This window comes from Microcebus murinus, chromosome 4 (genome assembly GCF_040939455.1).
Source record: "Microcebus murinus isolate Inina chromosome 4, M.murinus_Inina_mat1.0, whole genome shotgun sequence".
NCBI classification, from domain to species: domain Eukaryota; kingdom Metazoa; phylum Chordata; class Mammalia; order Primates; family Cheirogaleidae; genus Microcebus; species Microcebus murinus.
In genome coordinates, this window is record NC_134107.1 from 45,776,212 (window position 1) to 45,803,887 (window position 27,676).

At 34.2% G+C, this 27,676-nt stretch overlaps 1 protein-coding gene and 1 pseudogene across 10 annotated transcripts in view; one reads left to right on the forward strand and one right to left on the reverse strand.

Moving 5' to 3' along the window:
* SOX6 (SRY-box transcription factor 6) overlaps window positions 1-27,676 on the forward strand; it is a 631,508-nt gene that overhangs the window by 112,036 nt on the left and 491,796 nt on the right. Inside the window, exons 3-4 of one of the 10 annotated variants that reach the window (XM_076002133.1) lie at window positions 17,811-17,892; window positions 26,337-26,426. The exons of 8 other annotated variants lie outside the window; for them this stretch is intronic. The gene's annotated coding sequence lies outside the window, so the exon portion shown is untranslated. Of the gene's footprint in view, window positions 1-17,810; window positions 17,893-24,069; window positions 26,427-27,676 lie in introns of those variants that run through there. One more of the 10 variants, XM_012780685.2, reaches the window with a different exon arrangement.
* Window positions 1-27,676, reverse strand: part of LOC105879991 (uncharacterized) — a 48,649-nt pseudogene that overhangs the window by 18,717 nt on the left and 2,256 nt on the right.

Below are 27,676 nucleotides of genomic sequence, written 5' to 3' on the forward strand. Positions count from 1 at the left end.
AGAGTTTTAGCTCTTTTTTCTGTTGTTTTTGATCACTATCTCAGTCTTCACTTGGTTTCTGTACAAATATTTTTCAAAAGTTGAGATAGAGTAAGTCAGTGAAAAGATTGTAGAGAGCCTTTCACCACTTCCTTCGTTTCTTCATGTTCCTGGACCATTTGGTCCTCCCTGACATTTTCCTATTCCTGTATTCCAAAACTGCCACATGTCATGCTTCAGCTGAAATTTTTTGAATTGCATAGATTTTTAGGAATCAAACAAAAAGAACCATGAATTCAGGTCTTTGTGGTATTTTAAAATGGAAAGAAATCTGTTTCAAACTGGGCATAGCCCAGACCAAGGCTCTGTCAGTGAGAACATCTGTGATTTTAAGGACAAGTAGGTCTAAGTGCGTTATCTTTAAAAAATATTATTCCAGGCTAATCTTGACATAGAGCAGGTAAATAAAAAAGATGAGCTGTGAAAATCCACAAATAGGGCTTGAATGCCATTTTCCATGACAACGGGAGCTGCCCCACGAAAGCATTAATGCTGGGAATGTAAGGAATTTAAAATTGTGCCTTCTCAGTTTTACAGTTGTGTGCTCATGTTAATTAGAGATATACTGACATTTGAAGTATCTACATTAATACACACAGCTACTATACATTTGTGAACTGTGGCCAGAAATCTACTTTAATTGAAAGGAGTTTACTAATCTGAATGTGTATATCCATTACATTTTAAGGTTTTACGTTTTGTATATCCATTACATTTTAAGGCTTTACGTTTTATCTATTGCTCTTAGATACTTGTTCTTTCTGCCCTGCCTACTTTCTATTTCTAATTTATACCTGAAAGGATAGCCTGCCCTGGCCTATTTTTAATCTTTTAGTGGTGTTTTGGAGCTGTGTTGATGGAATTTTGGGAAAAAAATGTTTTTAATAGTGTCATTTATTTGCTGTAGTTTTGAATCTCTTTTTCCTCTCTGACTTTCTAAATTGTTGGTTTTTCTTGCAAACCTTTAAAATGGCCTGCCACCAAAATAAGGTAGGATTTAGGTTTATGGAATTGGCTTTGCTGAGTAGTGAAAAAAAGCTACTCTTTATAGTCATACTATGGTTTTAGTCAGAAAAGCCCAGTATTAGAGACCTTGATGGGATTTGAATAGTGAAGAGGCATTCTGGTTTTTCCAGTATAGCAGAGTTTCATCTTTCGGTCATGATGTTAAGCTGTGTGCCTCTTAATTTTTGATTCACAAATATGTTTGTGCATCTAAAAACAATAGTTTGATGCCTTCTTGAAGTCATCTTTAGTCCTAAAATGTTTGCTTTGTCTGTCTTACACTTAAATTAATACCTTACATTTATTTTTTGCAAGCCGTATTTCTTAAGAATCTGTCTGTCAGGATTTTTAACCTAATTGTTTTGTGCTTGTTGTCTAATGAAACTCCCACACTTACTTTTTGGACCAATCCCTGAATATTACACAAGACCAGTTCGAAAGAAGCTTCCTTTTTGTAATACCAGAACAAGCTGCTCTCAAAAGTTTGTAATGCTCTAGACTTATTTCATTAAACCATTTCACTGGCACTATTAAACCACCGAGACCTGGGACCATTAAAACTTACTCAGTACTATTATTATTGTTATGGCCTATTTTATCTTTTATTACTTTTTCTTCACTGTACCAAGTTCTTCTGTTCTTTAGTCTTTCATGTTGCTTACTACATATTGTGCCATCACAGCACATTCAGTAATTTCAAGTTAATTGCTCAATTATCAGTGATAGTCATGAAGCATTTGAAACATGCGCAGTGGAAGATTTTAAAAATTTCAAAATAAGTTGGTGTGTCATACTCTTAAATATGAAACATGCCAATATCTGCAGGCATAAAAATACACAGCCTGAGCTAGGCATTTCAGGGAAGGCAAAAACCTACTCTTAAAAAATCAGGGCTTTTGTCTGGCACTGAAGTGTTTCATCTTCGCTAATTTCAAACAACATGTCTAAATTTGATCTTGGTTTGCTTTTCAACTCTAAAAATTTGGTTGTGGTTTATAAAGGAAGAGGGAAGTAAAATTGTATTGATTTTGTTTTAATGTTTTACTGGAACCTCACAATCACTTATTCACTGTAGAGTGATATTTGGTGTGAGGTGGATCCATGTTGGTTTCTGACTACTAAAAAAGCAGGATAATCTTATAATGTTTATTTACTCAGAATACAATCCTTTAATCACAGGACAGTGTTACAATGAAGGTTGCATATGGATGATTTATTGATATTGAAAAAAAAAACCCACAAGAAAAATGACACTTGAGGACTTACTCCTCAATGACACTTGAGGACACTTGGGGACTTATTCTGAATCTTACACAATAGTATTCTCAGATGTCTTCAAGGTAACTTACATATTATTATTGTAATTATTGTAATAATTATTGTAACTCTTTTGGCAACTAGGGAAACTATCATTAAATGTTTGCATTAGTATTCAGTTTGGGGTTTTCTCTAAACTAATATAGTGCCAACAGCTCTTTTTTAGATGCTATTATGGTTCTTTCACATTTTATAGTACTGTAGTAAAGCTGAATTTACTGGCTACATTTGAAAGTGGAGTAGAGCTGCACAAGAGTCAACATTAAAGTGATTCAGTGCCCAGTGGAGAAAAAAATTCTTCTTAACTTGAGATTGGAAACAATGTAGGGCTTGGGGGCAATTTTCTAAGAGCTACATATAAATTTGAGTATTTCCCCAAAAAGCTGCTCTTTGAACTTGTTAACCAAGAAGATATGCTTAACCATCTTCTAAGTATCCTTACATAACTTTCATTAATATCAAAAGAAATTAAAAGTATATAGAGAAGAGCAAATAAAGCCATTATTTGAGCTGGGTTATGGTCTCAAATATAAAGAAGTGGAAGAGGGTCAACAAATGTATTAATTGTGCACAGCTAGTTATTATTTTCTAACATAATGATCTATAAGATGTGAAATACAGTCTGTCTATAAATTCGGGTAAAAGTAAAGTTGCTGACTACTCAAGTATTTAGCTAGAAATATTTTACTTACTATTTAGTTTATGAAGATTGCTTGAATAATTAACAAAATCGAGTTCATTTTGTTGTATGCTTATCTCTACATATCACTTTCAGCATATAGTTTTATCTGAAGTACATATTTTATAATATTGGTATCAATGATTATCATTTCACCAAATTTTTGCCAGCTCCAAAGCATCAAAATGTAAGTTAAATATTGCCAGTAAAGATAAACATTTTGTGCATTCTTCCTATCTCTCTCTGTGTGACCTACATATTTATTGCTGGAGGTTTTCAAAAATATGGGCAATTATATTATAGTGTAAAAAGATTAATTTCCAAAGCATCACCTTCTGTAGATGACTGGCAAAAGAGAGTATCCTTCATGTTTAATTATTAAAAAACTGTCCATATGATATAATGTTTATTATTATTATTATTTGCTTAGTACTAAGGGCTTGGCATAGTGCTTACAAGGGAAGAAAAGATGGTCTCTATTCTAAGGGCTTAAAACTTGATATGTTACCAGAGGATTTATTTGGGTGGAGTTTTTTTGGATATAAACTGTACTGGAGTTAGCTCCCTCTTTCTAGCACACACAGTTTCATATAAACTTAAGTGAATGAATTAAATAATAAAAGCAGATTTTCTATTTTTATTTCCTGGGCTCTTTTATATCTTTGGAGCACACAGCACAACAAAAAGTTATGTTTGATAGTAAATTATTATTTTTCTCTTTTTGATCCTGACATCATAGATAATTAAGCAGTAGCATTAATGAGACCCAAGTCTGCACTCCTGTAATTGGCTATATTAGGCAAAATATAGATTTTTTTTTTTTTTTACTGCTATGTTCAAAAAAGCATAAAATATAGATTTTTTTAATTTAATTTTTTAATTTTAGCGTATTATAGGGGTACAAGTGTTAAGATTACGTATATTGCCCATGCCCCTCCTCTCCCCTTGAGTCAGAGCTTCAAGCGTGACCATCCCCCAAATGTTGCACATCTCACTCATTGTGTTTGTATATACCCATCCCCTCCACCCCCTCCCACCTGCCCGACAACCGATAAATGTTATTTCTATATGTCCACTGAGGTGTTGATCCATTAATACCAATTTGCTGGTGAGTACATGTAGTGCTTGTTTTCCATTCTTGAGATACTTCACTTGGTAGAATGGGCTCCAGCTCTATCCAGGAAAATATAAGCTGTGCTATATCACCATTGTTTCTTAAAGCTGAATAGTACTCCATGGTATACATATACCACATTTTATTAATCCACTCATGAATTGATGGGCACTTGGGTTGTTTCCACAGCTTTGCAATTGTGAATTGTGCTGCTATAAACATTCTTTTCAGGTGTCTTTTTCATAAAGTGACTTTTGATCTTTTGGGCAGATGCCCAGTAGTGCAACTACTGGATCAAATGGTAGATCTACTTGTATCGCTTTAAGGTATCTCCATATTGCTTTCCACAGAGGTTGAACTAGTTTGCAATCCCACCCACTGTGTAGGAGTGTTCCTATCTCTCCGCATCCATGCCAACATTTATTGTTTGGGGACTTTTTGATAAAAGCCATTCTCACTGGAGTTAAGTGATATCTCATTGTGGTTTTGATTTGCATTTCTCCGATGATTAGAGATGTTGAGTATGTTTTCAAATATTTGTTGGCCATTATTTTGTCTTCTTTTGAAAAGTTTCTGTTCATGTCCTTTGCCCATTTTTGATGGGGTTGTTTGATTTTTTCTTGCTGATTTTCCTGAGTTCTAAATAGATTCTAGTTATTAGCCCTTTATCGGATGTGTAGCTTGTGAAAATTTTCTCCCATTCTGTGGGTTGTCTGTTTGCTCTCTTGATAGTTTCTTTGGCTGTGCAGAAGCTTTTTAATTTGAACAGGTCCCATTTATTTATTTTTGTTGCTGCTGTATTTGCCTTTGGGGTCTTCTTCATAAATTCTTTGCCTAGGCCAATGTCTATAAGAGTATTTCCAACGTTTTCCTCTAGAATTCTAATAGTTTCACACCAGGGTTCAAGTCTGTTACCCAGCGTGAGTTGATTTTTGTGAGAGGTGAAAGGTGTGGGTCTTGTTTCAGTCTTCTACATGTGGCTATCCAGTTTTCCCAGCACCATTTATTGAATAAGGATTCTTTTCCCAGTGTCTTTTTTGTTTGCTTTGTCGAAGATTAGTTGGCTATATGAGGATGGTTTTATATCTGGGTTCTCAGTTCTGTTCCACTGGTCAGTGTCCCTGTTCTTGTGCCAGTCCCAAGCGGTTTTAATTACTATAGCCTTGTAGTATAGTTTGAAGTCTGGTAAATTGATACCTCCTATTTTGTTTTTATTGCCTAGGCTATATGGGGTCTTCTCTGGTTCCACACGAAGCGTAAAATTATTTTTTCTATATATGTGAAAAATGATGGTGGCATTTTGATAGGGATTGCATTGATTCTGTAGGTCACTTTGGGTAGTATAGATATTTTAACAATGTTGATTCTGCCAACCCATGAGCATGGTATATTCTTCCACCTGTTTACATCCTCTGCTATTTTCTTCTTCAGTGTTTCATAGTTCTCCCTGTAGAGGTCTTTTACCTCCTTAGTTAAATATATTCCTAGGTACTTTATTTTCTTTGTTGCTATTTTGAAGGGAATTGAGCCTTTGATTTGGTTCTCACCTTTACTGTTGTTGGTGTACATGAATGCCTCTGATTTCTGTGTATTGATTTTGTATCCTGAGACTTTACCAAATTCATTTATCAATTCAAGGAGTCTCTTGGTTGAATCCTTGGGGTTTTCTAGGTATAATGTCATGTCATCAGCAAAGAGTGAGAGTTTGATCTCTTCTGGTCCCATTTGGATGCCCTTAATTCTGCTCTCTTGTCTGATTGCTGTAGCAAGGACTTCCAGCACTATGTTGAATAGAAGTGTAGATAGTGGGCAACTTTGTCTTGTTCCAGTTCTAAGTGGGAATGTTTTCAATTTTTCCCCATTCAGTATGATATTGGCTGTGGGTTTGTCATATATGGCTTGTATCATTTTTAGGTAAGCCCCGTCTATGCCTATTTTGTTGAGTGCTCTTATCATAAAAGGGTATTGAATTGTTTCAAATGCTTTTTCTGCGTCTATTGAGAGGATCATATGGTCTTTGTTTTTGCTTCTGTTTATATGGTGAATTACATTTATAGATTTGCATATGTTGAACCATCCCTGCATCCCTGGGATGAAGCCCACTTGGTTGTGATGGATTATTTTCTTGACAAGCACTTGGATTCAATTGGCTAGGATTTTGTTGAGAATTTTTGCATCTGTATTCATAAGGGATATTGGTCTGTAGTTTTCTTGTTTTGTTGCATCCTTTCCTGGTTTTGGTATCAGGGTTATGTTTGCTTCATAAAATGTGTTGGGGAGGATTCCATCCTTCTTGATGTTGTAGAATAATTTCTGCAAGATAGGTACCAGTTCTTCTTTGTAGGTGTGGTAAAATTCAGGTGTGAAACCATCTGGTCCAGGACTTTTCTTTTTAGGAAGGTTTTTTTTTTTGTTGTTGTTGTTCATTATTTTTTATTTTCTTTTTTGTAATTTTTTTTTGCCATCTGACCCTGGAATAGGAAGATTTTTTGTTGCTGTTTCAATTTCAATACTTGATATTGGTCTGTTCAGTAATTCTATTTCTTCCTGGTTGAAGCTAGGGAGGCTGTGTGTTTCTAAGAAATTGTCCATTTCCTCCACATCTTCCAGTTTGTGTGCATAGAGGTTTTTGTAGTATTCATGAATTATATCTTGTATACCTGTGGCATTCATTGTAATTTCTCCTTTATTGTTCCTAAAGGAGCTTATTAGAGATTTTTCTTTTCTGTTTTTCGTTAGTCTAGCCAAAGGTGTGTCAATTTTGTTTATTTTTTCAAAGAACCAACTTTTTGTTTTGTTAATCTTCTGTATGGTTTCCCTGTTGTCAATTTCATTCAGTTCTGATTTGATCTTAATGATTTCACTTCTTCTGCTAGGTTTGGGGTTGGTCTGTTCTTCTTTTTCCAGCTCTTTGAGATGATTTATTAGGTTGTCTATTTGTGATCTTTTTTCTTATCATCAGCTCATGGGTCATTCTCTAAGATTGACCATATCCTAGGACACAAAGCATGTCTCAAACAATTAAAAAAAAATAAAAATAGAAATCATACCATGTATCCTTTCAGATCACAATGGAATAAAAGTAGAAATCAACCCTAACAGGAACTCTCATTTCTACACATAGTCATGAAAACTAAACAACCTTCTGCTGAATGATCACTTCATAAACGAGGAAATCAAGATGGAAATCAAAAGATTCTTTGAACTAAATGACAAAGGAGACACAAGTTATCAAAACCTGTGGGACATAGCTAAAACAGTCCTGAGAGGAAATTTCATTTCCATAAATGCCTATATCTTTTTTTTTTCTTAAAGCTAAGGCAGGCTGGTGACAAGCCTATGGCTTAGTTTTAATTATTACTACTAGTCTTCTAAGTTTCATTGAATGAAGTGTAGAAGAAACCTAGATTTATTAATCCTCATGTAAATATTATTTTTCTTTCATTATTATGTATAGTATAGAATCATTAATTAGAATGGATTTTATAATTTAAAATTTTTAATAACAGGTACATAATAGTTGTATATATTTATCGGGTACACGTGATGTTTTGATACAGGCATACAATGCATATTAATTAAATCAGGGTAATTGGATTATCTGTCACCTCAATTCTGTTACCATAATTTCCTTGTGCAGAATAGACTGTTTTTAAGGTGAGATTGGTCTCACATAATTTGATATCTGATATAGCCACACTCATTGAATGGCTGACAGCTTTGAGGGATGGAAATATTTGGTCTGCATCCTCATAGAGGTAATATGTGGAAGCTGCTGATTATATTGATCCTGTGATTTCCTCTGTTAGAGGCAGTTTTCTCCCAGAATTCTGGTCACAAGACAGAAAGCTAAGAGACAATATCTGGGAGAAGGTTCAGAGAGTAAGACTTGAAAAATGTAGGTATAAACAAGAGAGTTAGGTATCAGAAAACTTTGAGGGCCTGGAGTTTTTTGAGAAGATATGGTTAAACAAATGGAAGAAATATCTGTCTCTCCAACTTCATTACAGTAATTGAGAAGAGGAGAAAAAGGGAGAGAAATAAGTGAAACAAGAGATGATTGAAATGGGAGATTTTTGTAGAATCACAAAATAGATTTTAGGACTGCTTTTTAAGATGTGGAAATACTGGTTTGGCTCAGACAATGGTAACTTAAAAGGAGTTCTACAGTTTTATTTTTTCTAATTTATTTCAAATTTATTGATTTCAATTCTATACCTTTAAGTACAACTACAGGAATTCTAGAAAATGTGTGCCTTCCTGGTAAAAAATCAGTGAGAGTAATTTTGCTTTCTCTGGGTAAAGATTAATACAGTGTATATGAAAATAATTAATCTAGGCATCACACTCTTAATACTGTGTATAGGAGACTGTTACAAGTTCTTATTCATTGTAACTATGACCAAGAAACATCCTTGTATCTACTAGAGCAAAGAATCAGGTGAATTAGGTTTCAAATATGGTACATGATGTTTCTAGTTTTGGGGGTTGGGAAGCTCTTTGGAATCACTTTTCTGCAAAGTTACTTATAATGTAATAAATCTTCTTTCCCCTTCCTTTCTTCTTTCTCTTCCTTTCTTCCCTCCCTTCTGTCCTTTCTTTTTCTTTTCTTTTTTTCACTTAGAGATAATTTGCTTTTAATTGGTCCGTGTGCTGCTTGCCAAGTTGTAAGATAATACCTAACATATATCCCTTAAATTGTATGCAGGGTTACCTTTTTGATTAAGAAGTCTCAATTGGGTTTCTTAGATGAACTAAGGGCCCTCTAGTCCATTTTGTGCTTTCAAGGAAACTGGGGAACTTTTAGAATTAGGAATTAGTTTTTCTATTGTGAGGTGATTAAGATAGCATACTTAGAAATAAATTATAATCTTTATTGGCCCAACAGTTTACTAAACCTGGATTAAGATTTGTCAAATTTTAAGGCTTATTGAATGTTTGTTTTCTAAGAATAGGATAGAGAAATGATTATGATCTAAAAGGAGAATTTTAAAGTTTTTAGAAGGAACTCCTATAGTGAGGCATTCTATATAACCATGCACTTACAACCATAAGGGAAGTCCTTAGTTGTGTTGCTCTGGCATTTCTTCCACATAAAATGAATTAGTCTCAGTTGTTGATGTCAGTCTTTTTTGAGAATAGTTTGACTTAGGGATAAATCCCATGGAAGCAGAAGGGTAAAGTTTATAAGTTATCTCAAGGATATTTGAGCAGGAGATGAAACTCAGATATGCCTGAAAGAAGGTTGTGGATTGGTTAAGGTTGTGGTTATATAGAAAACCTGTAGAATGGCAAGCTGTGTGGCAATTTGAAATGTCTAGTGGGAACAGTCTGCCACTCTCCCAAACCAGTACCTACCAGTGCTCTAACACTTTCCAGTTTCTGTGGCAGGAGAGGAATGGGAGGAATAGAAAGTCAGGGGTGTATACTTGGCACAGAGAAGTTAACAAAAGACAGCTGTTCCTTGTGGTAAGCACCTGCATGTACTAGGCATTATGCTTGGTGCTTTTATATTGTTATTTTTAATTCTTTCAACACTCTTCTAAGTTTCTTCCTCTGCAATCCTTGTTTTTTTTTCTCTAAATTATGATTTCTTTTTGCCTTTATAGCACTTAAAATGATTGGTTTTTTTTGCCTTTATAGCACTGAAAATGATTGGTATTTATATTTGTATGTTTATTTATTGTCTATTTCCTTCACTAGACTAAGCTCCATTAGGGCAGAGACCATGACTATTTTGTTCAAATCCATATGCCTCGTTTCTAGCCCAGTGCCTGATACATAGTAAGTTCTCAATAAATATTTGTTGAAAGATAAATAAATGAACAAAAAATATAAAAAGATAGAGGCAAGAAGGAATTCAAGAAAGAAAAAGTCAGAGCTGGGACTCAGTCGGTTTGATTTCAGAACCAATTTATTCACATTCTAACACACAAGAAGGGTTTTATTTCATTTAAAATATCTTGATTATAAACATATCTGATAAAATTTCCATAGGTAGAGCTATGGAAATAGCTCTTTTCAGAAATAGCCTTTTCAGAGCACCTCAAATGTTTGGCCTCAGAACTGTTACATCTTAGTCTGAGACTGAATGCCATGAAAAAGGCTTGATTAGTCTTTTTCTCATCCTGTTGGAATATTGCAACCAACTTATGCTAACAATTCTCTCAAAAAATGCGGATGTCATATCCTGAGTTTTTAGGCTTCTATTCCTCCTACACAAAGAGAGTGCATTTCTTTCATTCCTTCTCTGAGATTGACCCTTAATTTAGGTCCTTGTGCTGCTAAATTGACTTTTGGTAATGGACAAAGTGACTATCTTCCCCTGCTGAATTTTTCCTAGAGGAAAGATGTGGAAGAAGTTGGGCAAGGCTGAAGGAGTTCTTAGCCTGGAGGGCTTGGTTTGGTCATTTGGCAGTGACTTCATTTTTGCCAGTGGGTTTTTTTTTTTTTTCATTGTTGTTAGTAAATATCATTGTCAAGAAAAATTTTTGTTTTTGCATAATGCTATTGACTATTTTAATTTCTTTTTATTCCTGGCCCATCTTTTAAAAAGCCTTAAGGTGTTTTTCCATTCTGCTTCACAGGGGGAAAGGAGGAAATGTAAGCATGATAAGAGTAAATGCAAGGTTTGCCCAATCTCATTTGTTTAGGCTTTCAGCAGTGCTTTGTAGCCTTGAAGGCACACACTAAAGCTTTGTAGATGTGATAGGTCAAACAGGAAGTAAGTACCTTCTAGATATGTTGAATAGATACATATTTAAATCTGGAAGGCAGCTTGAAGTATCCTATATAAACTCCCAAGAGTGGCGAGGCAATAACCATCTTTACCTGGACCAAATTGCAATCCTGAAGCTTTGATCATATGGTAATTTGTTATTTGAAATAGCCAGGCCTAAGTTATTATCATAGTGGGAAGTGGTCTGACCCCATTACAGTCTTCACTCTGGATGGTATAATCAGTGATCAATATAATTTCTAACTTGGCCTCTAAACTATTTGAAGATGTGATTGTCTGTTTTCCCAGTTAAGGCAAATCCTTTTTGGTAGCAATGTTTTCTTTCCAGGAGAGTGCTTAGTATCTGTTGGAAACTAGTAATAATTCAAATCTATAAATACATACTGAGTACTGACTTTATTCAAAGCACAGCATTAGATGCTGCACTGGAACCAAATGCAAATGTACAAAGTTCCTGCCCTCAAGAAGCTTAGAATCTAGCCATAATTATTAAACTCTATTCCTTTTTGTATCCTTAGTCTGTAACCAACTCAATGCATGGCTCAAAGATGGAATTAATAAATGTTAATTAAGTTGCATTGATTATTGCAGAGGAGATGAGCACAACAGGGGAGACGTAATTCCCTATGAAGAATGTTAAGTGCCTTAATAGAGTTAAAAATAGTACTCTAGAGGGTTCAAAGAATTTAAGGTATATCCCTTTAACAAGAAGGATATTAGGAAGCAGATTTTTTGATGTTGAGAGTGGGATAGAATTTTGTCAGTGGAATAGGAGCATCCTGGTAGTGAGGGGGATAGCATGAACATGAGTATGGGACAGATGATGGAAGCATTTAAGTATGGGATAGGGAACAATAAGTCCAGTTTGAGGTATAGGTATGTATAGGCTAGAAAATTTAGTGTGATCATATCATTGTGGTCCATAATGCTAAGGCAAAGCATTTGGTAGGTGATAGGGGGCTGTCACAACCAAATAGTCCAGTGGAATAGCAGGAGCTTTGCTTTTAAAAAATTAATTCAGCCACTAGTTGATAGAGTTGATTAGAAGAAAAAAAAAAGACTTGAGCTAGAGAAGCAGCTTGGTGATTGGGCTATTGCAAAAGTTCTAGTAGGAGGTAAAAGGTTTAAACAAAAGATCAGTAAGACTGGTGGGACTATATATTGAGGGAAGGACAGGGAAAGGAGTCAAAATGACTCTTACTTTCTCCCTCTTCATATTGTTCATTATAGTACTGAATTTGTGAAAAGGCAGAGGGAAATGATCGTATCAACTATCTCTTGTCAATCCCCAAATCCCTTTACAGCTCATTGATTATATCTCCACTGAAAGTTAAGGATTTTTTTCCTTCCCATGGAACACTAGAAAGAAGATGTATTTTTTAAAAATTGCCTTGAGGATTTAGAGTCATAACATAAACACAAAAGATATTAACATTAGGAGCTAAAGTGCATATGTAGGGCCTTGTTGATTTCAGAGTCATAAGGTAAAACTTGGCTACCGTGAGAGTGAGAAAAGTGAATATACTTGAGATTATGTCATTTTTATCAGGTGGTTTTCACATAGGGATTAGTGCATAGCATCTGTGAGGAATAAAACAGGTGCACACAGAGTTTGGTTACTTTTAAAACTCTGTCAGATAAAGTGAGGACTTATGACTCCCTGATTATATTGCCACATTCTGTCCTTGTCCACATAAGATATAGTTGCAGCAAATATTATATTTAAGATACAGGCCTTTTACTACTTGTCTTTTTCAAGATAAGAGGGAATCATGCAGGATAATATATTCATGTGTGAGAAAAGATACATTGAAATAAAAATTAAAAAAACACACTTTTTCAAGAAAATGGAACAAAGTCAAGGTGACTTTGTAGGGGACCCTGTCATTTATATTACTTTATCATTGAGACTAATACTAACATTTGTTTATTAATTTATTTATTCACTCTGTAAGAATATGAATTTGGACTCTTTGGAGATAAGGTGAGATTAAAAATAGAAAAGGAAGAATTAGTCCTTAGGAATTTATAATCTGTTTGTTGGTGGAGATGAGATAAACATTTATGAAAAATAAGATTGAAAAGGAAACTGATACAAAACCTAGTAATTACTCCCTGTGAGAGTCTTTGGCTATTGTTTCTTCTTGGGGAGCTAAAGTGGCTGGTCAACTCCATCCTCCACTCAAATGTAAGCACCTGAGCCTCCTGATACACTAGGTCCTGTGCCATTGCTTCATCACAGGATGGCCTTTCAAAACCTTTGTGTGATTTAAAAATCTGTCTCACTTGTGCTTGGTGAGTAGTGCATACGTTGCAGTGTATAATAGTAAAATGCTTTTTGTATGAATTGCAGAAACTCTATCTCCCATATACATTCTATGTATATGGAATGTTCTTATTTTATGTTAAAAATATTTTTTAAAAATTCAAATATCTTATTGGAAAGTTAAAAATTTATTACCTTTTCACACCTTATATACATCTATAGTTTCAAAATGAAAAACTACAACTTTTTGAGTACCTTCTGTGAATCAGTACCTTCTGTGAATCATTAGATGTTTCTTATAAGTTTTAAAATATACTGTGTGGGATCACTGCCACTCTTGGGTTTGCTGTGTACTAGCTGTGGTCTTAGGCAAATCATGTAACTTCTTTGAGCTTTCTCACCTGTAAAGTGAGAACATACATACTGCATGAGTTTCCTTTTACAGGTTTGTTGAGCTATACTTGACATACAGTAAACCACATATATTTAAAGTGTAGAATTTGATAAGTTTTGAGATAGGTATATACCAGTGAAGCCATTTCCACAATCAAGATAACGAAAATATATTTCCATAATTCCCATCAGTTTCATCAGAATCTCTCACTTCTGCTCCTTGCTGCTTCTCCCCTGACTCCATTCCCAGATAATCACTGATCAGCTGTTCCTATTGATTGGCTTACATTTTCTAGAATTTTATATCAGTGGAATCATAGAGTATGCACTCTTTTTTTGCTGGTTTCTTTCATTCATCAGAATTATCTTGAGATTCACTCATGTTATGTATGTCAATAACTTACTTTTAAAATTGATGAGTAGTATTTAATTGTGTGGATATACCGTAATTTGATTATCCTCATGAGTTCTTTCTAGTTTTTGGCTATTAAAAAGAGGCTGCCATGAACATTTGTCTTTGTGTGGACAAATGCTTTCATTTCTCTTGTGTGAATATCTGGGAGAATGGCTTGGTTAGGTGATAGGTATATGTTTAGCTTTGTAAGACCTTCTAAACTTTTCCAAAGTGCTTGTAACATTTTACATTCCTACTAGCAATGTATGAGAATTCTAGATGCTCCATATCTTTACCAACACTTGGTATGTTTAGTTTTCAATTTTACCAATTTTAATGGTTTGTTGTGATATCTTACTGTGTTATTAGTTTGTATTTCCCTAGTGACTGATGATGTTGAACATCTTTTCATGTGCTCATTTGCCATCAGTCAATATATTTTGTTGAAATATCTTTTAAATCTTTTACTGTTTTTTATTATTGTTGTCTTCTTTCTTACTGAATTGTAATATTTTTTTATACATTCTATATATAAGTTCTTTGTTAGATATATTTTTTGCAAGTGTTTTATACTAATTTGTAGCTTGGCTTTTATTTATCTTTTGATGAGCAAAGTTTTAAATCTTGGTAAATACAATTTACTGTTTTTTCTTTTATATTACATACGTTTGGTGTCCCACTTGAGAAAACTTCAGAAAGCCCAAGTTTACTAAGATTTTTTCCTATGCATTCTTATAAATGTTTTATAGTTTTCGCTTCAAATTTAGGTCTATGATTAATTTTGAGTTAATTTTTCTATTTGGGTTGTGGTAAGATTTGAGGTTTGTGTTTTTGTTTAGGGCTATCCAATTGTTCTAGTACCACCGGCTGAAAAGATTATCCTTTCCTTATTGAATTGCCATGACACTTCTGTCAAAAATCGATTGACTATATATGTATAGGTTTATTTCTCTTTTTATACCATTGATATATTTGTCTTTTTTTTTTTAATGGTTCTACCTCAACTACTTAATTACTGTAGCCTCATAGATCAGTTGGGAATAATTTCCTCCTCTTTGGTTTTCTGGAAGAATTTATATATAATAGGTATTATTTCTTTTTAAAATCCTTGAAAAATTTCGCCAATGAAACTATCTGGGCTTGTAGTTTGTTTGATGGGAAGGTTTTCAACTACAAATTCAATTTTTAAAATAGATATAGGGCTATTTAGAATATCTATTTCATCTAAGCTGTGAACTTAAAGTGAATTTCATCTAAGTTGTTGAACGATTGGCATAGAATTGTTTCTAATATCCATTTATTATAACTTTAATATCTTTATAATATTTAGTTATGTCATATATATTACTTTTATGTATGTTATAAAACTCTAAATTATAATTTTTCCTTCAAATAGTCAAAAATCTTTTTTAAATATCAGGAATGACACATGGAGTATCACTACTGATGCTTTGTTTATTTTTTAATGTGATGAGTTCACATTTAAATTTAATTAGTTAATTAATATTATTTTTAAATTTCAGAATATTACAGGGGTACAAAAGTTTTGGTTACATAAATTGCTTTTATACTGTTTGAGTCAAAGTTATATGTGTGCCTATCCCCCAGATAGTGCGCTTTGTACCCACTAGGTGTTAATTTACCCATTCCCTCCTCCCCACTCCCACTTGCTTGATTTCCAGTCTTTTGTAGAGATTTAAAAAATAAGAAACAGTCTTTTATATTTATCCACATATTTACCATTTCCAGTGTGCTTTATTCCATTGTGTAGATTTACATTTCCATTTGATAACATTACCTTTTGCTTGAGGGACTTCTTTAGCATTTCTTTTAGGATATGTCCGCTATTGAGCTGGTGAGGTTTTCTTTAGCTTTTGTATTTCTGAAAAATCTTTATTTCACTAGGTATAGCATTTTAGATGGGCCTTTTTTTGCTCAGTACTTTAAAGATATTGATTGATTCATTGTCTTCTGGCTTGCATTGTTTTTGAAAAGCAGTCTCCTGTAATTATTATATATGTTCCTCTATATGTAATGTGTAATTTTCCCCTGGTTGCTTTTTTTCTCTTTATTACTGGCTTTAAGAAATTTATCATATGCCTTAGTGTAGTTTTCTTAATGTTTTTTGAGTTGAGGTTCTTTGAGATGTTTGGATCTGTGGGTTTGTGGTTTTCATCATATCTGGAAAATTTTCAGCCATTACTTCTTTAATTTTTTTTGTTAATGCACTTCCTTTGGAGACTAGAGTTATACATGTCTATTAAGCAGCTTGAATTTGCTACAGCTCACTGATTCTTTCTTCACTTTTTTCATCTTTTTTCCCCCCACACTCTGTTTCATTTTGGATTGTTTCTGTTGAAATGTCAAGTTCACTTATCTTTGTCCTGCAGTATCTAATCTGCTTTTAATTCTACCCAGTGTATTTTTCATCTCAAATTTTATATTTTTAGCTCTGTAAGTCAAATTTGAGTCTTTTTTTATATATTCCATTTCTCTGCTTAATATGTTCAATCTTTCTTTTAGCTCCATGAACAAATGAAATGCAACTGTAATAACTGTTTTAATACCCTTGTCTACTACTAGTTTTATCATGATGTCATTTCTGGATCAGTTTCAACTGATTGATTTTTCTCCTCATTATGAGTTATATTTTCTTTGTATGGCTGATAATTTTTTATTGGATGCCAGATATTGTAAATTTTAGCTTGTTGAGTGCTCAAAATTTCTGTATTTCTATAAATATTTCTGGAACTTTTTCTGGTTTGCAGTTAAGGTGAAAACAGTTTGATCCTTTCAATGCTTGCTTTTAAGCTCTATCAGCTGGAACCAGTATGGCTTTTAGCGTAGGGTTAATCCTATTCACTGTTGAGGGCATACCATTCTGAGTATCAGTGCTTCTTGTATTATGAAGTTTTACACTTTTGATGATGGGAAAATGACCTATTTATGCCATTGGACAAGGTCTGGGTATTGTTCCTTCTGTTCCTTTTAGGTTTATTTTTCCCTAACCTTGGTTAATATCCTCATACACATGTATTAATCAGTAATTTAGTAAATTTTTGTGAGGGATACTCTGCGGATTCTGGAACTATATGTGCAGGTCTCTTTTCTCTGTTGCTCTGCCCTATAAACTATAGACACCTTAGCCTCCCTAGACTCCCAACTTCATCTTCTTAACTAGCTGAAACCAATAGGCTCTACCTTTGTGCGCAGCAATCAATAATTTGTTTCTCGATTCAGTAAGCTGGGATAACTGTCGGGATGACCATATTTGCTGTTCCTTTCTCAGGAATCACTGTTCTTCGCTGCCTGATGTTCAGGATCTGAAAACTGTTGTTTTCACATATTTTGTTCTGTTTTTAGTTGTTTAATCCAGTAGGGTAAATCTGGTCCCTGTTAGTCAGAAGCAGAAATCTTCACATATGTGAGGAATATTATATATTATATACGAAGCATGCATTATGTTAAGAGTTTTTCACACTGAATACATATTAAGAGTGTATTCAGTAAAGATGGTTACTATTGCTATTTCTTTACCTGCTTCCCGTTCATCAGTGAAGCTTTATCTTATATATCACCTCTTATATGAAGCCTTCCTGGACTACTACTTCCTCAAATGATTTCTGATTCTTTTTCTTTGTACCCATATTACTTTCTTTTGCATACTTTTGTTATGACATTTATAAATCCATGTTACAAATTTTGATTTATTCTCTATCGCTTGTGACAGATTGTAAGTTCTTAGGTGAATAAGATCTATCTGGTCTACCCACTTCTAGTTTCCAGCATGTAATTAAGTGCTTAGATATTTGCTTCGTAAATGAAAAAATCAAGAGTGTCTTACACTTTTTATGAAATTTTCAGGAATTGAATTTTTTATTGGGAAGGAAAGAGAAATGGTTTGGGAGTATGAAAACATTTGAACAAAATGAAAGCAGAGAAAGAGGTAAGATTTTGGGAAGTCATGGGGCATGAAAGCAAAAGATGGTTGGTTAAGGTGGGTAAAATATAATGATAATGATGATGATCATCAAGTTCCTGTGAAAGTGAGAGTGTGTAGAGGGGTAGAGAATGGAGGATGGGAGAGAGACATTATAGTGTGTCAGTGAAACAATTTTGTGATATTTTCAGCACAATTCTGTAATGTAAGTGTTAACATTGGTAACATTACATAAGTGTATATTGTGTACATCAATGTAACTTGAATTGTTGCAATAGGGGTTTCAAACAAAGTGCTAAGAGAACATAACATACTTTTTGGAGGAGGTGATCCTTGGAAAAAAGTAGTGCAGATGGATTAACTAAGAAACAGAAAGGAATTCTAGAGAGTAGAGAACAGCTCAAACACAAACATAGACTAGGCCTTAAGTAAGCATAGTATAGCAAAAGAAATAAGTGGACCTTGGAGTTGGGTACATTAGGGCATTGCTTTCATTTCTGCCACCTGATGTGACTCTGGACAAATTCCTTAGCCGATGTGATTCTTAGTTCCCTCATCTTTAAAATGGGTGTGGCTGTTGGGAAGGTTCTATGATGAATAGAGAACATTTATTCTATCTTTGCTAGATAGTAGGCTCAGTAACTATTAATTTCTTCTTTTTAGACATTTTTTATCTTCTGATGAAGAAAGGAAAATGGTTCAAGAAGGACTTTATGATCCCTTATCACTTTATATAAGAGCCTAGGTATAATATATATGAATGTAACTGATATTCTCATTTTTTCTATTTCCATAGTAAATTGGGATTACATTGCATATTTGTGATCCCAATACTAAGGCCTAGGTAATATGTACCTAATTTTCTCCTATTCTCTAGGTTTAACTTGTGTTTAAAACTATTAGGATTATTGGCTAAACTTTACACACAAACCATTTTACTGCCACAGTTTAATATTTTTCAGGAATATTTCTATGTAGAGGGGTCATATCTATTAAATGAAAGATTGAAAAGACAAGTATCAGAAATCCTAAATTTCCCCAACTAATGAACACATTTGTATTTATTTAGGTTATTTATTCTATGAATAAAATAAGTTTTGATTTTACCCTCCTATCATGGAAATGATATAAGGCATAAAGTTTAAAAACCTTTGATTTCCAAAAATAATTAAACTTTCAATCCCTAAAATCAGTTTATAAAAGACTGCTGTTAATGTACACTGACCCACAAAAGTATTTTGGGTACATGGGAACTTTAAAGGTGGTCCTAGAATAACTAATCTAGAAAACAGAGACATATTTTATTCTCTGCTGAGGGAAAAATTCAGGACTCCTTCAGTTAACTAGCAATATTTGGTTAAGAGAGGTAAGGAATTTGCACAGTCAATAGAATAAAATGATAAACTATAATAATTTTAGAGCTACTTTCACAACTATTTTTGGTTCTTGCATACTTGCATTGACTACATAAAAATCATAGGTATTGTACACAGTGCTGCTGATCCTGCCAAATGAAGAACTACCTTTAGTCATCTGCTTGGTATCTCAACTTGACTTGGCAAGGATTTGGCATGAATTGCTGGATTGGCAGGGACCTGGCTTAAGGTGGCACCTGGCTTCGTATTCTCCCTTCACTATAGACTTTAGGCTGGCCTTAATGACACTTTGCTTGGTTGAGAGTCATCTTAGTTTTAGTCAAGGCATCTTGCCTCTAGGATGCTTGTAAACATGTTGCAAGACATAGTTTTTTTTTTTTTTTTTTTTTGAGATAGAGTCTTGCTTTGTTGCCCAGGCTAGAGTGAGTGTCGTGGTGTCAGCCTAGCTCACAGCAACCTCAAACTCCTGGGCTCAAGCAATCCTACTGCCTCAGCCTCCCGAGTAGCTGGGACTACAGGCATGCACCACCATGCCCAGCTAATTTTTTCTATATATATATATATTATGGCCAATTAATTGATTTCTATTTATAGTAGAGACGGGCGTCTCGCTCTTGCTCAGGCTGGTTTCGAACTCCTGACCTCTAGCAATCTGCCCGTGTTGGCCTCCCAGAATGCTAGGATTACAGGCGTGAGCCACCACACCGGCCACAAGACCTAGTTTTGATGAATCTCACAAAACTCCTGTATGGGAAGTGAATGGAAACTGAGGAATTGACAATGTTAGTAATTCAGCATTTGGCAGTACTGCAGATATTAATGCATTTGTAGTTCACCTTGGCAAACCTTAGCCCAGCCACTAAAGTGGACTAAACCTACCACTAAAATGAGTTTAGTTATCTCATTTTAGTCTCTGATGAGCAATTTAATACTTTTTTTCAATGTAGAGATGAGAGAGAAAATATTAATTTCCCCTAAGAAATGCAAGGTTCATAACTTACAGGACTATGTGTTATGAAATAAAATAAGTGTTATAATAAATTGCCATCTCGATTTAGTGAAAATAACGTTTAAGAATTTTTATATCACATTATGGCTGATCTGGGGGTATTTTTAATTCCCTATTTATTCAGAATTTCAGGTGAAGTACCTATTTTGGTATTTCAGGTAAATATGTAACTCTTAACATTAAATAACTAGTAAATTTATGTACTCTATACAGGTAAACTAAAGCATTTATCAGAAAAATTAAAACATGTTAATAATAAATACATATAACATCTAAGTATATTCAGTACTTAGGATTTAAAGTTATTTTACAAAAATTACTTTCATGGGGAAATAATGTATCTTCTTATATTAAAATGTTATAGGAATGATATAATTTCTATGAAATTATTAGTAACTCCAGGACACACCTCATAATTTTTGGGACTTAGAGATAATATGGCAATGGGTGGAGTGGAAAGATCTTGCTCTTTAAAATTTGATGACTTGTTGAGCTGTCTGATCAATCTGAGTCCTTCAGTACATACCAAAAATGTTTTATGATTGCAAAGAAATTATTTTTAAGCTTTAACTTAGTCTATTTCAGGCCGATATGACCACTTTGTTGTCAGATTTCTTCTTTCAAAGGGTAGAAATGAGGAATTTAAACATATATATATATATTCATATATGTATGCACACATATATTCATATATATGTGCCCATATATATGTATATATATATGCATATATATAATTTGGTCCCTAAGTATTTAAATTATAATTTAAATTTAAATACTAATTTAAGCTTAAGTTTTTTTGTGGTGATAAAATGTGGTTTACGTTACTTGATGAAAGACATTGACAGTAAAACTGAAAGGAAATAAAGAAATCTAATAGAGACTATTTTGGTAAACTAATTTTAATTTTTAAGAGATGTCAGTAGTCAGAAACTTATATCTCAATATTATATTTTCATTAAAATAAATCTTCAAATGGGAAATTACGTCCACATAATAATATGTGGGGTTAATGATGGTAATTTGCCACCTGTGTCATCGAGCAGCTCCTTTTGATCCTTTTGTAAAAATTTCCATAGTTTTCTTTCTAAGTTTTTAGAATCTAAAAAATATGAATTTAAACAGAAAAAAAATTAGCACTATAAAAATCTGCCTCTTGCCAAGAAATCACGCATAAGGTCTAAAAAAAGTAGAAAAGATTAGGGGCATATTTTAGATAGCAGACTGGATCTATTCAAAGAATTTGTTGGAGTATCTTCATTATACTATGGTAGTAATAAATGGCATTGTGCTACAAGCTAAGTAATAAAAATGGAATGGATTTTAAACCATAAGCTAGTTTGTTTACTTTGGCTCAATTTCTTTTCACTTCTGTATACCTGGTAAAGGAGAATGCACTACATCTCTGTGCACAACCTGAATTTCTCTTGCCCTGGAAAATCATAAAGTCCAACTTGGCTTTTGACACAGTCTAAGCTACTTGGATTAGGTAAAGCTGATCTTAAAAGAGAAAAATTGGATACTCAGCAAACCCCAGCAGATATTTTGACACACTCCTGGAGCTGATAAGAGTCATCATAAATTTAAACATTACCTTTCCTAGCACAGAAACCACACTAATAAATGGCTTTGAATATTTTATGAATGACTGAGCACCCTGCTTTGCTAATAAGTCCTTTGGAAAGCTGTGACTTTTTGGGATGATTTTACTTTTGGAAGAAGGAGTGTTGAAGAGAAGCTACTGATGAGGTGTCATATAATTTTACAAGTTGCATAACTGCTTTTAACTACTAAACTATCTCTGATTAAAATAACAATTGAGCTTGTAATTTTTTCTGAACAGCTGCTGCTACAGGGGGTCATTACCTTGGAGAGCTCGAAAATAATCGCACTCCTGGTACATGAGTTATGTAGTCTTGTGTTTTACAGCAAAGCACAAAGTTTAAAGCCTATAGAAGAATGTTATTTGAAAGCTGTCAAACCACGTTAAAAAAGACTGCATCGTCAAAAGGCCCTGGTGGCCACGATTCTGCATGTAGCCTTGTCTTATTCATTATAAAATGCATGTTTATAAAGTTCCACAGAGCATCCAATTCCCAATTCACTTATATCAGCAAGACTTAACTTGCTCATTAATCTAAATTCTTTTGCAACTTTAATCTACATGTTTAATTAATCATAAAATGAGGCGGTAAGTAATTTCAGCAATGTGTGGCTTGTTATCAGATGCATTTAATCACTCTTCTGTGAGCTCATTTGGAAACACCTGAAGATGTCGAGTGCAGTTTGAATAAGCATAAATTATTCTTTGTCAGTGTACTTCACTCAACTAATAAGACATTAATTTAAAAGGCACTGTTTGTCGTTTTTAGATCTTTACCAATATTTTTAGCTTAGCAATATAACTCTAATTGTATATATGATTCACAACTAGTGCCCGACATAGGAAAGGGTAAGAGTTTAATTCATTTTTCTTATTTACATGTAATTATGTCATGTAATCTTAGTTTTTAATGAGGATTAACCATCTTTTAGTATTCATATGCTTTTGGAATAAGGTACCAATGAATTATGGTTGGAAAAATTATTTGTTGGTACAAAGGCTCATGCTTCTTTATTTCTTGCGTAGGTTAGGGTTGAAAGGACATGAGTTTTGGGAGAGGGCATTGATTTGAAGATACAGGTATCCTTTACACTGAGCTAACAGTTATTTATATGTCCACACAGGGATTGTGTGATGTTAACCTTAAAAAATCCAAATAAAACAGCTATATCCAGCTTTCTCACATAATAACATATGTAGTCCTTATATGGAACTGGGTAGCCTAAAATAATGACAGTTTCATTTCCTCTCTAGTTTTTTAATAGTTGCCACAGTTGATGATGGCATTTTTAAAAAAGGCTAAAACCAAAACCAACAACAATAATAAAAACCCAGTCATATCTTCAGAGCAAAAAATATCATGAGAGCTGAATGAGTTATATATCTCGATGCTAGGAGTATGGGAATAAAAATTGCATTTTATAGTATGTCATCACCTGTCCTGTTTATGCCATGAGAGCAGTGACACACGGTAAGAATAATTATCTCAGTGGAAACAAATTTATTTACCTGCCATGGAGCATCCCTGTTCATCTTGCTCATGAACTCATCTCACTTATACGCTATCTATGGATTGTCAGCAGTGAGCCAGAGGTGATGATTCCTGAAAAGAGAATATTAGTTTGAGTTGAAATATAGCCATATTCTCCATTTTTATTTGATGTGCACATCTCCCATGTTTCTTCCCTTTCTTTGGGGATCCTTTACACTGAGCTAACAGTTATTTATATGTCCATTTCTTGCCCTGTGCCTCATGACTATGTAAAATTTTTTCTTCTTATTTTCTTTTCTAAAGGAAAGCAAAATCCCAGGAAATCTTATTTGTATAGTTCAAGTCATACAGACCATAGCAGCACATTGCAGTGAAAGGGCATTTACCCTTATTCTGCTTAAAACACTACAAGTTGTTTTCTTAGAGATATTGATGGAAACTTCAAACACTAGGGGCTTCTTCAGAATCATCCTTGAAAATCATTTCATTTGAACTTAACTTTCTTGATAAGAATGATCTTCTTTTTTTTTTTTTTTTTTTTTTTTGAGACAGAGTCTCACTTGTTGCCCAGGCTAGAGTGAGTGCTGTGGCGTCAGCCTAGCTTACAGCAACCTCAAACTCCTGGGCTCAAGCGATCCTCCTGCCTCAGCCTCCTGAGTAGCTGGGACTACAGGCATGCGCCACCATGCCCGGCTAATTTTTTCTATATATATTAGTTGGCCAATTAATTTCTTTCTATTTATAGTAGAGACGAGGTCTCGCTCTTGCTCAGGCTGGTTTCGAACTCCTGACCTTGAGCAATCCACCCGTCTCGGCCTCCCAGAGAGCTAGGATTACAGGCGTGAGCCACCGCGCCTGGCCAAGAATGGTCTTCTTATTCCTATATAATCTTAGTGGATAAACACATAGTCAAATATGAAGGCTTGCTGTTGGTTTTTCTTGATATGAAACCTTAAATGTCCTTAACTTTCCTTTCCTCAGAAAACCTAAAATAATATTTCTGTATAGGTTTATTTTCTAATTTGTTGTTTTAAGTGCAAAGAAAAGAACACAGTTTTCCTTTCCCTACCCCAACTGATGTGTGAAAGACCTTCTCTGTTGTTTTATTAAGTCTCTGTATACAAAGACAATGATTTATTTTATAAAAGGCCATATGTTAACTGTAGCTTTTTGTCTGTGTAACATACTTCAAGAGGAAACTGATAAACTTAGTTCCATGCAGTGCTTACGCTCTCAGGTATTTGAATATGTGCTTCCTCAGAGATATACTATTACATTCACAACTATATCCAACTTTACCAAATGTGTACACACACTGACACTGCTGCCCAGTCACAAACAAGGACATATCACTTAACCACGCTTCTTCAATGGAGACTTCACAGTTGATTAGGATACACAATACTCTGAATGATGGACTGCTCCAGTGGGTGTAGCTAAATGAGTGGGCCTTCTGTTCCCAGCTACACTGACAGAGATGGTTAATAGGACTCTTATTTTGGTGCATGACTTCTATGGCTGAAGTACAGCATGCTGGTAAAGAATGGGATTACTGATGGTGGAAGGAGTCGCTGAAGAGTAAGGAGCATATACTATGTGTTGTCCACTAACACACATGCTCTAGGGGAAGGTTTTTGGAAGTCCTGAATGAACATCTAGAGTCTTCAGCTGTTGTCTTCAGCTTATCAGATAAATGAGAATGTCATGGTGCAGCCAGTTACAGGTAACACTCTGACTTCATACTGTAAGTCTCAAACCCCTATTATATTAAAAATGGAGATTTATTATATATTCAGTTATGCTATATACTATCTCAGGAGAAGGCCTAATATTTGTCCCCCACCCTCAATTTCTTAAACAGGTGAATTCTGTACTAACTTTTACTGAAAAGTTGATGTGTTCTTTTCTAAAAACACCTTCATAATTTATGCCCATCTATCTTTACTTCGGACCCTGGCCTTGTCTGTGAACATTGTTTGCCTTTCTATAGCAATCTAGTTTTTCTTAATCATTTGAAATTGGCTTTTATTAGAAGATCATTTAGGCATTACATCAATATAGTGCATTTGGTGGTTTTATGAGAAGTTCTGATGATAGTTGCTGAAAGCTCTGCTCAGATGACATTTTTATGCATCCATATAGTTTTTCTCATATGTGAAAATAAGGTATTGGGTTGTGCAGATGGATAAATGTACAAATGTACATTTTAGGTATTTCTCTTGAATTTGCACGAGAATGGACTGACTTGTAGTTGCATTAATTTTCCTAGTATCCTCCTGCTTTGATCTGTATAGTTTTTAAAGACAGCATCTGAATCACACTCAGAAGAAACTGGTAATAGTTTTAGAAACTGTTTATGTTTTTCCCATTACCCACAATGCATAATATTGGCAATATGGTTTTCCTTCTTGTTGTCAGCATATCAACAATGTGCTGTAGCCACTAATAATAATTTGTTCATTCATACTTCCAGGTACTGTATTTGAAAATCCCAGACTTCATATATAGCAAAGCATATATGGTGAAGCATATAATGATGAAGTAATTTATGACTTTCATTTTGAATTCTTGCTACTTTTTTCATTTGTGCCTCCCTTTTTAATAACATATCACCTACTTCAAGGCTGATAGTTACCTAGATTTTTAGTATTTATTTATCTACTCAGAAAAATATTTCTATGAAGTTTGCACAGGGGTGTATTTGTGGGCAGTTAGCAACTTATGAATAGGTAACATTCTGAAAGTTTGTTGTTTGGAATTGATATTCTTATAGAAACCATGTTATAGATGGTCAACTTTCTGAAACCCATTTATGCCATAATATGGCTGGATAATACTATTGATGGTGCTGTAGTAGCTAACTACTGTCTGTTAAATGGTTATGAAATCTCATTTTTGAAATCTAACTTTCATAGCATTATTCTGATGAATTTTTGGTAGTGGGATTTAACTTTTCCTACTTCATTCTACCAGTGCACAGCAGTGGAAAAAAAGCCTTCAGGTGGAACTTAGGAGTTGAAGAGGACTTCTTGATGTCCCTAGCTGTGGAAAGAAAGTGATTGGGTATGGTATCCTGGCTGAAGTAGGAGGGAATGGATGACCCTAGTGGTATGAAGATGTATGTTTGCTTATACATTTCAGGCATCAAATTGGAGGTTTATGTATTTTGAGAGTGAAGAAGGGGCATTTTATAACTTTACACTGATGAGCCAAAGGGTGGGGAAACCCAGTACTTCTCTTTATTCACCATCCCTCACAGTACAAATATTTTCATTGTATATCTTCTACTTACTCCACCACCCTGCCCCCATAATTTTGGGTCTTTATTTTTAAATGGTAGCACCAGTCAGAGTAGTTTAGTTTCTAATATCAGAACAGTTTTGGAATGTATTATTTCATATGTCTTATATGAGATAGGGTGATATATGCATATAGTAAATAACTGAGGTTGACTCAAAATTAAATATTTTTGAATATAGGACAATTCACCCAAATGAAGAACAGTATTTCATTACTGTTTAATTATATTATGTCCTTTAAGAGTGTCTATAAGAAAGTCATAGATGATGGAAAAGTTATTTGGTCACATGTAATAAACATCATCTTTAACCTCAGCAATTTTGAACTGTATTCACTTCTTTCACTTCAAATCTGGCAAATTGCATGTTTTTTATTGCCCAGGGGATAGTATGAAATAAAGGAGAGTAGCAGGGAAAACAATGAGAGTAGTGATGTTTAAAAGGCTCTAAAGATTTAAGTTGTCAGTGTAGAGAAAAGAGTTTGATGAGTTATGGGCAAAATAGAAAGGATCTGGTTTCCGAAGGAAACACATGAGCTCCAAGTATAGGGGAAGAGTGGTTGGCAATACAAACCACTTATTTTTCTTAACCTGGAGCATTTGAAAAAAAAATAGAAACATTTGGCAAACTGAAAACTCAACTGACTTCATGCCCACCAAGTGAAAAATCTGATTCATCATCTAAGCACATAGTTCTGTTACTCATAAGCAGAGTTATCCAATGTATAGGTTGCAGTGGATAGAAGAGACAGTAGCAAGAAACCAACAGTGATCAAACTTGTGAGTACCCTAGAGAAAACCCCTCAAATTACTTATATGCAGTTGCCAGCATTACTGCCAGGGAACAAGAACTGTAGAGATTTCCATGCAATGACTGGGTTACTTAGCACAGTTTGATTGGCTCTGTTCCTGTTCTTTTTGGCTGACAGCTAACCACCATACTGAAGTGAACACAACCACTTATATGCACTTTCCTCTTGTACAATCAAAAAATTTATTTTTTTTCCTTTTATTT